General features: G+C 40.0%; 1 protein-coding gene across 2 annotated transcripts in view; it reads left to right on the forward strand.

Moving 5' to 3' along the window:
• The first annotated feature begins 483 nt into the window (after positions 1-483).
• Positions 484-14,326, forward strand: part of FNDC3A (fibronectin type III domain containing 3A) — a 241,095-nt gene continuing 227,252 nt past the window's right edge. Inside the window, exon 1 of one of the 2 annotated variants that reach the window (XM_036249591.1) lies at positions 484-592. The gene's annotated coding sequence lies outside the window, so the exon portion shown is untranslated. Of the gene's footprint in view, positions 593-1,205; positions 1,234-14,326 lie in introns of those variants that run through there. The other variant, XM_036249592.1, reaches the window with a different exon arrangement.

A 14,326-nucleotide genomic window follows, 5' to 3' on the forward strand; every position in this document is an offset into this window, starting at 1 on the left:
CGCCCCGGGGGCAGGGTTAGGGGCCTTGGTAATCTGCGGTGACAACTGTGTGAGTGGCCCCCGGAACGTCAATGAACGCCGCAATGCCCCAGTGCGGCTCGCAGCCTGGCCGCGGCAGAGGCCACGACGAACCCGGCGCGGCCGGGCCTCGGGAGAGAGCCCGCAGCCTCGGAGGGCGGTGGGCGCCGAGGAGGCGCTCGGACGCCACGGCCCGCGGGCGACTCGCGCCCCGTGGAGAGGCCCGGGGGACAGCGGGGTCCGGTCCGGCCGGGGGCGCCGTCGGCGGGGCTCGCGCAGCCGCACTGGGCGCGCCGACTCCGGGCTCCTCCTCCTGGCTCCGTAGTAAGCATGGCGGCGGCGGCGTTCGTGGTCCCTCGGGTGAAACAGAAAGCGGGAGCTGCGCGGAGAGGGAGCGAAGAGCGGGGCTGAGGCGGCGCCGTCACAGCCAGGAACACACCCCGGGAGCCAGAGCGCCGGCGGCCGCGGCGGCCCCGGGAGCCGGCTCTGCCTCTGAGGTAGAGCGAGAACGATCAGTAACCCGAGGAGGCGCCAGGGTAGCCGCCGTCCTCCGCCCCAGAGCGGCGTGACTCGGGTGAGAGCGCGGGCGCTCCCTTCGGGAAAGGTGGGGGAGACCGAGCCACCCCCGTCCCGCCCCTTAGCAGGCGTCGCGGAAACCGTTAGGCTGGGGCTGCGGGGGCCGGTGCACCGAGCGGGCCCGGGCCCTCGACGGGCCCGGTCCACGCCGTCCCGTGGCGCGCTGTGGGCCGAGGGGAGTGGGGCCGGGGCCGGGGCCCCGCCACCAGCAGGGCACCTGCGGCCGGGAGCCGCACCTCCCAGCGGTTGCGGGGGCGCGGCCCTCAGCCTGGGGAGGCGGGGCGGGGCGGCCCTCCAACGCCCCCGCCCGCGGCGAGCAGCGCCGCCCCCGGAGGCGCGGGGGTCGAGAGCGGAGCTCTCCCGAGGGGTTCGCCGAGCGGCCGCCGCGCCTTCGGTTTTGGCCGGCCGGCGGCCGCCGAACTTGAAACGCCTTTCTGAAGAGAATTTCCCCCGCTCATCTTGGGGTTAAAACCTCGAAAACCCGCCCTTGTGTGTTTGATCTTGTCGGGTTGGCGGCGGCACCTGGCCGGCCCTCCGCTCGCGGAGTTAACCACCTGTTCAGTCGGAGGGCGACTGGCGACGGCCGTCCTCGCCGCGAGCGGGCTGGACCGCGGGACTTCGGGCCGGAGGGCGGCCGCGGTGGGTACGGGGACTCGGGCGGGGGGCGCAGTCGCGATCGCGGCGCAGCGGGCTGTTAGTGAATGTAGTCGTTTGTCGTTCTCCCGTTAAACTTAGCGTGTTGGGGGGGGAAGGGGTGTGTAATGGTTGCTGAGGTGCCAGGAATAGTGAATTCAGGGGCTTTTTGTGTGAAATTTTGTGAAAACCGTTGTGTCTGAGCATCGATTAACTAATATAAGGCTGGCAGGAGTATTATTTTTTAACAGTATAATCCTCATGTACATAGTCACCGTGGACTTTTAAAACTCAGCAACATAATTATTTTGCTTAACTGTGCTCTGTGTTTTTAGTTCTTGAAACGAAACCAAAGTTAGTGTGTGTATTTTTGTATCATGAGAATGAAATAGCAAAAGTTGAGCTGTTACTATAATATTTTATCACCAGGCTATTACCAACACCAGTGCTAAACATATGCCACTCAGGAGTTGGAACCATATGTTAGGCAGCAACTCATTGAGTTTTGTGATTACCGGTTTGTGTTTGGATGAATATTTTTTATGTATTTGTTAAATCTGCAGTTCTTGCCATCGTGTAAATTTTATTTAAATCACCTAAAAACATTCAAGAGAAATGAGTCCCCTGCCTTTTTGATATTTTCTTGGTTGAATTGATTTTTCTCGTGTAATGAGATAAAGTGCTCACTGAGACAGATGGTGCGGTGGACTTCACAGAAAACAGTGATAAAAAGTATTTTTAACACATCTTTTATAACATAGGACCTAAAATTTTGCTTTCAGCTCTTTAGCCCACTGATAATGTTGCCATCACTAGTATTACCAGTTAGTGGGAAGAAGGGATGATGACTTGACAGGAAAAAAAATCTTGTTAACAACTTTTATAAATAATTTTATATTTTAACACTTTAGCACGATAACAGTAAATTTTACTGTTTCTTTTTTCTTTCCCTTTCTCTGCATGGATCATCTCCCAGTTTTCTTGTGTAGGTTAACTGAATTTTTTTTTTTTTAATACCAGGCTAGCTACTTTTAGCCACCTGTATGCTTCTTAATTAACTCCCTCTTTTTTCCCTTTTGTCTGACTTCTCAGAATTGTTGAATGTTTAGGAATAATAAATTTTTAGTTAATACTGGCTTCAATCAAACATAATTATGAAGGTAATTTGCTTCTCCCAAATTAACGACATAGTTTCAAATAAACTGTGATTATCTTTTGATATCATCTGTGTTATCACTTCCACTCTTCTTATGAGTAACTGAGAGCTGATTGCTTTTACCATGCATTTAATAATTGTTTTAATTGTGAAATTTCTTCAGTATAATTTTAAGCATAATTTTATTACTAATTTAAAAATTTCTTCCTGTTTTCTGTCTAGCTGGGCCTAGACCAGGTCAATAGACTATAAAACCCAGAAAAAATAGAAGGGATGCACGATTAATATTCTCATTGTTTTTTGTGGCTTTATTTAGATAAAGAATATTTAATGTATAATTTGTCTATTTTTAGTCTAGTCTCATGGGTAATACAAGGTGGGAGAAAAGTAGGTTTACAGTTGTTTGTATGGGAAATAATATAATAATTAATAAATAATAATACAAGAATAAACTGTGTTTTGCATTCTCACAACTATAAACTTAACTTTTGTCCCACTCTGTATTTATGCTGCTTTTACAAATTTATATTTTTTTAGGTTTATACATCCAAGCCTTGTGCACCTTATATTCAAAGAGTTTTAAAAAATGCTTTTGGTGCTTTTTAAATGAAAAGGAATCTAGGTAGTATCTTTGAGAGTGATATAGGAATATGCATATGATTTCCAATTTTATTGGTCAGGTAATCAAAAGATTAATAATTGCTTTTTTGTTTTGTAATTCCTAACATTTTCTAACAGACTTCACATAAATCCTTGGATTTAGAATACTGTACATGTCTGTACCAGTGAATCTTTTAGTGCCTTAAGTTCATGGCTTTGCAAAAAGAAAGGAAAGAAAAGTGGCCCCTATGGGTATCAATGTCAAGAGCTGCTGCTTAAAAAGAAATGAATGGCCAATAGTGTTAAAGGCAAATTTGGTTTTGTTTGTTTTTCCTTACATATATTATGAGCTTTTATAATTTCTTAATATTTTGGGTTCGTTTTACTTTAGAGTATTATTTAGTAGTCTCTTTTTATCTTTTGATCCTTATCACTCCCCATATTATAGTTGTGCTTGTCTTTCACAAACACTTTCTAAGTTCTCACTGTAACCTATGGTCTTCCTTCAAGCTCTTTTCTGGGTGTTATCCTTTTTATATTTCCAATCACTTATTACCCTTTACCAGCCTCCGGGTTTTTTTCTCCAAGATAGAGAGGTGCACTTGGGAGATGACATGTGCTTAAAAGATGATGAACTATTATTAAAGTGGAGATACAGATAAAAGCAATGTGATGTGTTTCCTTTCTTCAAGTAGTTTACAAACTAGTTGGGGATACACACAGGAAATCATTAGCAAAAAACACAGTATTATTAAATTGTGTGGCAAGGACTGCAATTTAAAGGAAAGTGAGCCTGGCCAGTGTGGCTCAGCGCTTGAGCATCAACCTGTGCACCAATGGTTTGATTCTTGGCCAGGGCACATGCACAGGTTGTGGGCTCAATCCCCAGTGGGGGGCATGCGAGAGGCAGCCTCTGGATGTTCTCTCATCAATGTTTCTATCTCTCCCTCTCCCTTCCTCTCTCTCTAAAATCAATTAAATAAATAAATAAAGGAAAGTGAGGCCACTAAAGGACTAGAAAGATCCTGAAAGGCATTCAGAGGAAGTCAGAATTGAAGTTTAGGAAAGATTTAGATAGCAAAAAGTGGCATTCCTAAAAAGACTTACAAATGTAGTTGATACTATGGAGTAGCAAAGAGACCATTCTGAGAGCATCTAAGGACAAGTTTTAGGAGGAAGAAAAGAGTAATTAGAGATTTGGGTGAAGCCTTAGGGGCATTGTCAAGAGAGGAATGAGCAGGGCTGGACAAGACAATTTGGTTGTATCACGATGAACCCATCACTAAAAAAATTATACATCTACTTTGACATATTCATAGCTTAAGTTTTATGTTTAAGGGATGGCTTATATGTCTTACATCTGTTTATTTATCGTAGCCTAGATCAAGGGTTGGCAGACTTTTTTTGTAGAGTGCTAGATAGTATTTTAGGCCTGGGGGGCCACTTAGAGTCTCTGTTGAATATTCTTTTTTATTTGGTTTTTCAGTCTTTTAAAAACATCAAAAACATTTTTAGCTCAAGGGCCAAAGAAAAACAAGCCATGGATAGTGTTTGGCCAGTGGGCCTACTTTGCTGACTCTTAGCTAATAATTGGCTAGGTAATTGTCCATATAGCATATAATGTGAGGTGCTTTATATCATTTGTCCACATAGTTGTTAGTGTGTTTTGTTATGACTATCATTTATATTTTCCCGGATGTTATAGTAAAATTAAAGAAAATATACAGAAATAACTACTATTGTAATTGTTATTTTGTGGCCATACCTCTAGCAACAGCCCAGATTAAGTCACAGAACTAGGAAGTGAAAGAAAAAAAGCTTTTGAGCCAGGCCTTAGAGCAGTGAAAATTGCTACATCCAGGCTTGATTTAGAATTTGTATATGGTTAAGTATATCAACTGCCTATTCTGGTTTTAAACTACAACTGGCATTTTAGAAACTTTGGTTAGGGTGCTGGTGGCCCATAAGTGACAACAGGGGAGCAGGAAACCTTGTTTTTAAAAGTAGTCTAGGATGAGTTATTGAAGAAACAAAACAATTGGACATCCCTCAATAACTCCCAAGAAGACTCACTGTAGAACAGTCTAATAATTGATATTTTCATTGATGAACTTGAGTTATCAGAAAAGGTTATACTATGTGCAGATTAAGGCAGAGAAGAAAGACCTACAAAGATTGTTTAGAGATAAGGTATGGTGATTTAAAGAGTATCAATTATTTTGAAAATTCATTTACATGAAAAATCTCTTTGACGTTTCTAAATTTATAGATGTGTATTTCTAAGGCATTCTGTTTTCTTCAGCACGTTGTGTTTCTGATTATCATTGCCAGGTGAATAGTGGTGTCTGGGGTTATGGTTGCATGAATCAGTTGGCTAGGGTACTGTGTATTTTGTGTTATCAAGATAACATGAATATGGCATAAGAGCATTTTTTCATTCAGAAGGCATTAGTAAATACATTATATATGTCAGAGATAGTATTAAGTGTGGAAAAAGTAAAGATGTATAGGAGGGAGAGCTGCCTGGATAAAATTACTGGTGTTTCTTACTTTCCTTTTAAAAGTATTAAAGCCAAACAAAACCCAAAACTTAGGTTAACTTTGTGTTGTTATTTATACCAGCATTTTCTGTATTTTGTAAAAGTATATACTATCTTAAGCTTTAAGGCAGTATATAACCCCTTTGAACTAAATTTCAGCCTTCATAAATCATTACCTAATAAGAGTTTGCTTTATTTTTAATTTTGCTATAAGGATAAATTAATAATTCACTCTCCCACTCCTTTAATTTTAGAAATTAAAATCACACCACTATTTCTGCTGCATCAATTATAATTTCCCCTGTCTCTATTTCAGAATCTATACTCTCTTGATACTCCTGTGACTATATTTCCTATCACTTTCCAACTTTGTATAGTATAAAGGGCATATGTTTTGCATTAGGGAGATATGGGTTTATATGCTAGCTTCTTCTCTTAATAACTGTATATAAATGAGCATGTTACTTTACCTCTATGAGTCTTAGTTTCCTCACTTTAGAAAAGGATAATAATCAGATCTATCTCTTAGAATTGGCTATTAAAAGAGTCCATTTAATATGGCAAGTAAAATGTTTGTCATAGAATATTTATATTTGGAACTTTGTCAGACATGTCTAATTATTGTCACCTAGGTATCCTGTTTTTGTTTCATCATTCAGTTATTCATCTATCATTTGTTAAAAACTTTAAATGTCCTAGGTACTTAGAATGTGAATGTTAGAAAAATGAAAGCCATACTATTAAACTGAATTTCTTGAGTTTGAACATTTTCGGGGTTAGCAATTTTTTGTCTATAAAGGAACTGATAGTCAATATTTTAGTAAATCACACACCAGGATAAGAGATAAAGACATGTAAACAAGTGCATATTTTTTAAAAATTAAAACTAAATGAAATCTCTATGTTTTTTTTTTTGCCTCTTTTCACTTGTGTGAATCCTTCCTGTCATTTAATACTGAATTGCCATGTTTCCATAATAACACAATATCATGATTGTGTACTTATCATACTGTAGCATTTATATTTCTTTATTTGTTTTCTCAACTATTAAACTGAATTTCTTGAGTTTGAACATTTTCGGGGTTAGCAATTTTTGTCTATAAAGGAACTGATAGTCAATATTTTAGGCTTTGTGGCCACATGGACTCTGTTACAATTTCTTATCTGTGCTTTAGGAGCATAAAAATGACCATAGGTAAATTCTACACATTGGTTAGGGCTGTGTTCCAGTAAAACGTTATTTATAAAAACAGGCAGAAAGCCAGATTTGGCCCATAGGCCTTACTTGACCAACTCTAGCAATGCTGCCTACCTGTGCCTGGCAAATATAAGACATTTAGTAAACAATAAGAATTATGTATTAGACAATTTCTGTGTTCTGGGTGCTGTTCTAAACGTCTTTACACATGTCAGTTTACTTAGTCCTTAAAACAATCCTCTGAGGGTAGATACTGTTGTCACCATTTTTAAAATGAGGAAACTGAAGGACGGAGAAGTTAAATAACATCATAAGATTGTACAACTAGTTAGTGACAGATTTGGGATTTGAACTCAAGTCATTCTGACTCCAGAGCCTGGGCTTTCAATATTAAGTTATACCAGTTCTGATATGTTGAGTCCCATAGTGTAATAGTGATTCAGTATTTGAAAACATAAATGTAATTCACTGTATTAATAGATTAAATGGGAAAACTATATGACAGGTTTTTCAAGTAGACTGAATATAAGTAAAAACAAAATGCAAAAATTTTAGAAGAAGTGAATTAAAAATTGGGGGAGTGGGGTAAAGAAAGCGTTTTCAGGTGAGACATGAGACTTAGATGCCATTTAAAAAGGCAAGCAGTAGATTGGCATAAACTTTTTTACATGTAATAGGCAAAGTTAATATTCGGAGTACACAAGGTGTGCCTATAACTAAGCATGAAAAAGATAACCTGGTAGAAAATAAGAAAAAAAAATGTAAGTAGGAAAATCATGGAAGCAGAAAACTAATCTATAACGTAGATTAGTTTTGAAGAAATATTCAACCACACCAGTAATATGAGAAATTCCAATTATAACATTAATCAGATAGGATTAAAAATATCTTTACTATTACTAATAAAATTGGCAAAATTTGAATATTAGTAAGTGTCAAATTGGAAAGTAGGCATTAAATTACTGAAATGAGTATAAATAGCTTCATCTTTTTAGGAGAATTTTGGCAGTATCTATCAATTTAAAAGTGTATAATTCTGTATACATAATACAGAAATACTATCATTGGTTCATAGAGAATGTTGCATGGTTTTTCCCTCCAGAGGTGGAAATATATGAAGAAAAAGGGAAGGTTCAACATTAGAATAGTGAAATCATGATATGCCATTACAGTAGAATATTAGGCAACCATAAAAAAGAATGAAGTAGATACAGATGTAATTTTTTAGGGAAATCTTAAAGCTGTTTTACATGAAAAAGCAAGACCCTGACCAGTACATGTGATTTCATTTATGTAACAGTTGCTGCTAGAAAACCTCATACACAAGTAAGTGCAAAGAAGTCTGAAAGGGTACATTCCACAGTAGGTAGTTGTAGAAATGGGAGTTGGATTAGGGGGCAGGAGAAAGAGTTAAAAGTAATGTCTCTCTGTATGTTTTTCAGTACTCTATAAAACATACAGCTTTTGTGATGTAACAAAAATAATGAAACATAAGAGGGCTTGGATTTGGTGATTATAATTAGTCTTTGTTAAAACCATACTTGCTAGTTAGTTTGATCTCTGTCTGTTTTCCCTGTGTAATTTTTAATAGCACTTCCTCCTTTCACTTGCAAAAGCTTTCCAATTGTTGTGTGAAGTCATTGGTACTTTTAAAAATAACCCTTTCAGCCCTGGTTTGTATGGCTCAGTCAGTTGGGTGTCCTCCTGTGCACCAAAAGGTTGCTGGTTTGACTCCTGGTCAGGGCACATGCCCAGGTTGCAGGCTTGATCCCTAGTTGGGGGTGTGCAGGAGACAGCTGATTGATGTGCTCTCACAGCCATGCTTCTCTCCTTTCCTTTCTTTCTAAAAAATATCAATAAACTAAAAAAAAATGGCCATTTCAATATAGTATTGGGTCTGAAGCTGTGTTACAGTGGGTTAAATGAGAATTATGAGTGATTCTCAATCTTTATAACCATATGTGCCAACCAAGACTGTTTTAGTGTACTTTATTTTATAAATCTCTGATATAAAAGTGGTTTATTTTCTAAATAAAAAACAGTCTGAAATACCTGGATAATTGAATCCCCCCTTTTAATATTAGAACTTAATATTATAAGGAAGTTGGTAAATTTCAGTTTAAGCTGAAGACAGAGAAAAGAGAAGGAAGGTCCTTTAAAAAATAAAAGATGAGGGCCCAACCAGTGTGGCTCGGTGGTTGAGCATCGACCCATGCACCAAGAGGTTGTTGGTTTGATTCCCAGTCAGGGCACATGCCCAGGTTGTGGGCCAACTCCCCAGTCGGCATGCAGGAGTTGGCCAATCGATGTTCTCTCATTGATTTCTCTCTCTCTCTCTCCCTCTCACTTCCGCTCTCTCTAAAATCAATGAAGAAAGAAAAAAAAAAGATGAGGGGCCCTGGCCCATTTTGCTCAGTGGTTAGAGTGTTGGCCAGTGGACGAAAGAGTTGCGGGTTTGATTCTCGTCAAGAGCACATACCTTGGTTGTGGTTCGTCCACAGCCCTCGTCTGGGTTGTTTGGGAGACAACAGGTCGATGTGTCCCTCTCATGTCGATGTTTCTCTTTCTCCCTCCCTCCCACTCTATCTGAAGATAAAAAAGGAGAAACATCTGTAACAAAAATAAAATTAGATTAAAATTACAGTGTCAAAGGTATGACATAGTGGATGAGATTAATGGCATGTTAGACATGGCTGAAGAAAAAATTAGTGGACATGAAGACATAGCAAGAGAAACTATCTAAAATGAGAAACAGAGAAAAGAGAATTGTTTAAAAACATGAACTGAGCCTGGCAGAGTGGCTCAGTTGGTTGGAGCATCATCCTGTCCACCAAAAAGGTTGCAGGTTTGATTTTCAGTCAGGGTACATACCTAGGTTAAGGGTTCAGTCCCCAGTTGGACTGTATGGGAGGGTAACTGATTGCTATTTTTCTCTCTCCCCCACCCCCACCCCATCCCTCACTCTCTCTCCCCCACTCTCCCCCTCTCCCTTTTTCCTCCTTTCTCTCTCCCACCCTCCTTCCCTCCCTTCTTCTCTCCCCCACTCCTCCACTCCCTCTTTCTCCCTTCCTCTTTAAAAATCAATAAATCATATCCTTGGATGAGACTTTAAAAGAAAAAGATGAACTGAAAAGTTATATGAAGAAATGATCCCAGATATATTCCAAATTTAATAAAAACTATAAACCAAGAAACAGAATAAGCTTAAGATGAATAAAAATGACACCAAGTTACATCATAAATTGCTTAAAACAAGTGATAAAGAGAAAAAAGATCTTAAAAGCAGCCAAAGAAAAACAGAACAAAGATAAGGGTAACAGCAAATTTCTCATTAGAAGCAATGTAAACTAGAAGATAATGGAGCAATATCTTTACTTAAAGTAAAAACAGTCAGATTCTTAGTCAAGATGGTAGAGTAGGTAAATGCTGTGCTTACCTCCTCCTGTGACCACATCAAAATTACAGCTAAATTATAGAATAACAGCCCTTGAGAACTGCCTGAAGACTACCTGAATGGAATTCTTATAATTAAGGATATAAAGAAGAAACCACCTTGAGACTGGAAGGAGGAGTGGAGATGCGAAATGGGCTGTTCCTACACCCGCATGTGGTGGTTAAGAATTGGGAGGGATCTCTTAGCTGCAGAGGTCTCCCTCCGCAATGAGCAAGGGGTCCCAGCCCCATACCAGGCAGCCCCAACCCGACCACAAGTTCTAGGAACAGGAGTTACAACACCTAGCTGTGAAACTCATCAGAAATTCTATCTGGGTGAGACAGAGGGCTTCTGGAGTCCCGGGCATTCCTCTTTAAACACACTACACATAGACTTATTTACTTACTGAAGGGTTCACTTGCTCTGACCTCCAGCACTGGTTAGCAGCTGGAAAAGCACCAGGGACATATGGGGATGAACGGTGTCTGGCTTCCTGGCGAAGACTGGAGGGGCAGCACTCTGCCATATTGTTCCATTGTTGAGTCCTCCCAAAAAGAGCCAGAAGAGGGGCACCAAATTCTTTTACTGAGTCCTCCTACCCAGTCTTTAAGTGCAGGCAGCTTTCACATCTGAGTCCCCATCAAACTTGCCTCACCCAGTTGATTCCCTGAGTATCTGCCCTGCCCAACTTGCACAAAGGCCAGAACCTCTTTCAGCAGCTGTTATAAGTGGCTGTCCTCGGCCCATGCTAGTAGACGTTCTTAAAACCTGAAAAGTCCACAAACCCCAAACAAGCAGCACTTGCTTTAGTGTGCTCCTGTACCCCTTATTAAGTGGCCCCTGACCTCACACTAGTGGCAGCTGGCCTTGATTTGAAGCAGAGCCTCTCCGTGGCACCCCCAAGACAAGCACAGGCAGCTACCAACTGTGGATCACTTTTGCTCCTACTAGGTGGTGCCAGACCAGAAACAGGCTGAAACTGACCTGGCCTGCTTCGGAGCCCTTCCCAAGAGTCCTCAGAATCAACATGCCCAGTGACTGGCTTCAGATCACACCAGAGCACTACCCAATTAGCTCTTTGCACACAGGAAGGGTGTACTCAGCAGACACCAAACCCCTGCTACAACAAATCCCATTCTGTTGGGTCAGTCCACACAACAGTTCATCTGCTATATTCATGGCTAGTCCTCACAGCCAGTCAGCCTGAAAGTCAGTTCTACCCACTTATGTACCAAAAGCAATCAAGGCTCAACCACAACAGGAGAGTATACACGGCCCACACAAGGGATACCCCGAAGTACTGGCTCAGATGACCAGGGATACTGTGCCACTGGACCCCACAGGATACCTACTACATAAAGCCACCCTGCCAAGTCTGGGAGATGGAGCAGATCTACCTAATATGTAGAAGTGAACAAAGAGAAGCAGCCAAAATGAGACAAACATTTCCCAAGTGAAAGGATAGGATTCCGGGGAAAAAAACAAACAAACAAAAACAAACTAAACAAAATGGAGGCAAGTAATCTACCAGATACAGAGTTCAAAATACTGGTTAGAAGGATGGTCATTGAATTTAGGGGAGGGATAGATGAACTCAATACGAAAGTCAACAAAGATAGGAAACATTAAAAGGGGCATAGAAGTCCTGGCTCGGTAGTTCAGTTGGTTAGAGCATTGCCCCAATATGCCAAGGTCATAGGCTTGATCCCCAGTCAGGGCACATACAAGAATCAACCAATGAAAGCATAAATAAGTATAACAAAAAATGGATGTTTCTCACTTTTCTCTCCTTCTTCTCTCTCAAAAAATTTTTTTAAAAAAGGACATAGAGCCCAGCCAGTGTTGCTCAGTGGTTGAGCATTGACCCATGCCAGTTTGATTCCCAGTCACCAGTTTGATTCCCAGTCAGGGCACATGCTCAGGTTTTGGGCCTGATCCCCAGTGGGGGGCATGCAGTAGGTGGCCAGTCGATGTTCTCTCTCATTGATGTTTCTAGCTCTTCTTTCTCTCTCTTTCTCTAATATCAATAAAGAAAAAACAAACAAACAAAAAGACATAGAAACCATAAAAAGAACTAGTCAGAAATGGAGACTACAATAACTAAAATGAAGAATATGTTACATGGAATCAACAGATATAAAGCAGAGGATTGAATCAGTGATTTAGAAGACAAGGTAGCAGAAAAACAACCTATCAGAACAATGAAAAGGAAAAAAAAGTATAGTTTAAAGGACCTATTGAACAACTTCAAGCATGAAAACATTCATGTCATAAGGATACCAGAAGAAGAGAACAAACAAGGAATTAAAAAGCTATTTGAAGAAATAATGACAGAAAACATACTTAATCTGGTGAAGGAAATAGACACAAAAGTCCAGAAAGCACAGAGAGTCCCAAACATGATGAACACAAAGAGACCCACACAAAGAGGGAATCTTAAAAGCAGCAACAGAAAGGCAGTTAGTTAAATACAAGAGAGCTCCCATAAGACTGTCAGCTGATTTCTCAACAGAAACACCAAACCAGAAGGGATTGGCATGAAATTTTCAAAGTGATGAAAGTTAAAGACCTACAACCCAGAATACTCTACACAGCAAGGCTATCATTTAGAATCAAAGGAGCAATAAAGAATTTTCCAGACAAGAAAAAGATATAGGAGTTCATCACCACTAAACCAATATTGTAAGATATGTTAAAGGGACTACTTTATGAAAAAGAAAAAAGGGTAAAAAATATAAATAATAAAATGGCAGTAACTACATACTTATCAGTATTCATTTTAAGTGTAAATGAGTTAAATGCTTCAATCAAAAGACTGAGTAGCACAATCGGTGAGAGAACAAGACCCATACATATGCTGCCTCTAAGAGACCCACTTTAGATCGAAATACATGGACAAGTAAAAGAGTAGAAAAAGATATTTAATGCAAGTGGAAATGGAAAAAAAACTAGTAACAATACTTAAATAAAATAGACTTTATTTTTTCTTTATTGATTAGAGAGAGAGAAAAACATTAATGAGAGAGAACAACAATTGGCTGCCTTCTGCATGCTCCCCCCACCCCGGATCAGGCCTACAACCTGGGCATGTGCCCTGACCGGGACTTGAACCGGCGACCTCTTGGTGCATGGGTCAATGCTCAGCCACTGAGCCATACTGGCTGGGCTCTAAAATAGACTTCAAAACAAAGGCTATAACAAGCAACAAAGAAGGACATTATATAATGATAAAGGGATCAATCCAACAAAGGGATATAACTCTTGTAAACATTAATGCACCCAATGCGGGAAAACCTACATATATAAAGCAAGTACTGAGGGACATAAAGGGAGAGATTGACAGTGATACAGTCATAGTACAGAACTTTGACAGCCCATTGACACCTATGGATAGATCATCCAGGTAGAAAACAAAGAGACAGTGACCATATATGATACATTAGAACAGATTGATTTAATTGGTATTTTTAGAACATTTTACCTTAAAGCAACAGAGAGTATACTTTAAATATTCACACAGAACATTTTCTAGGATAGATCACATTAGGCCACAAAACAAATCTTAATAAATTTAAGAAGGATGAAATTATACCATGCTGCTGCTTTGATCACAGTGGTATGAAACTGGAGATCAATTACAAGAAGAAAACTGAAATACACACAAACACATGGAGTCTAAATAACATGTATTAAACAATGGGTTAACAACAAGATCAAGGAAGCAATCAAAAGTTATCATGAAAATGAAAACACAACAACTCAAAATCTAAGGGACACAATGAAAGCAGTTCTAAGGGAAATTTATTGCAATGCAGGCCTAACTTAAGAAACAAGAAAAATCTTTAGATGTAACTAGAAACAGAAGAACAAATAAAGCCCAAAGTGTATAGAAAGAAGGAAATAATAAAGACCGGAGTCTGAAATAGTCTCAAAAACAAAAGATTAATGAAACCAAGAGCTGGTTCTTTGAAAAGGTAAAAAAAAAAAAAAAAAAAATTTGATGAACCTTTAATTATACTCATTAAGGAAAAAAGAGGACTCAAAACTGACATCACAGACATAGAAGGGATTATAAGAAAATGTTACAGTTATATGCCAATAAATTGGACAGCTAGAAGAAATGGATACATTTCTAGAAAAACAATCTTCCAAGACTGAATCAAGAAAAAGCA

This window comes from Molossus molossus, unplaced genomic scaffold, assembly GCF_014108415.1.
Source record: "Molossus molossus isolate mMolMol1 unplaced genomic scaffold, mMolMol1.p scaffold_m16_p_9, whole genome shotgun sequence".
Taxonomy (NCBI): Eukaryota; Metazoa; Chordata; class Mammalia; order Chiroptera; family Molossidae; genus Molossus; species Molossus molossus.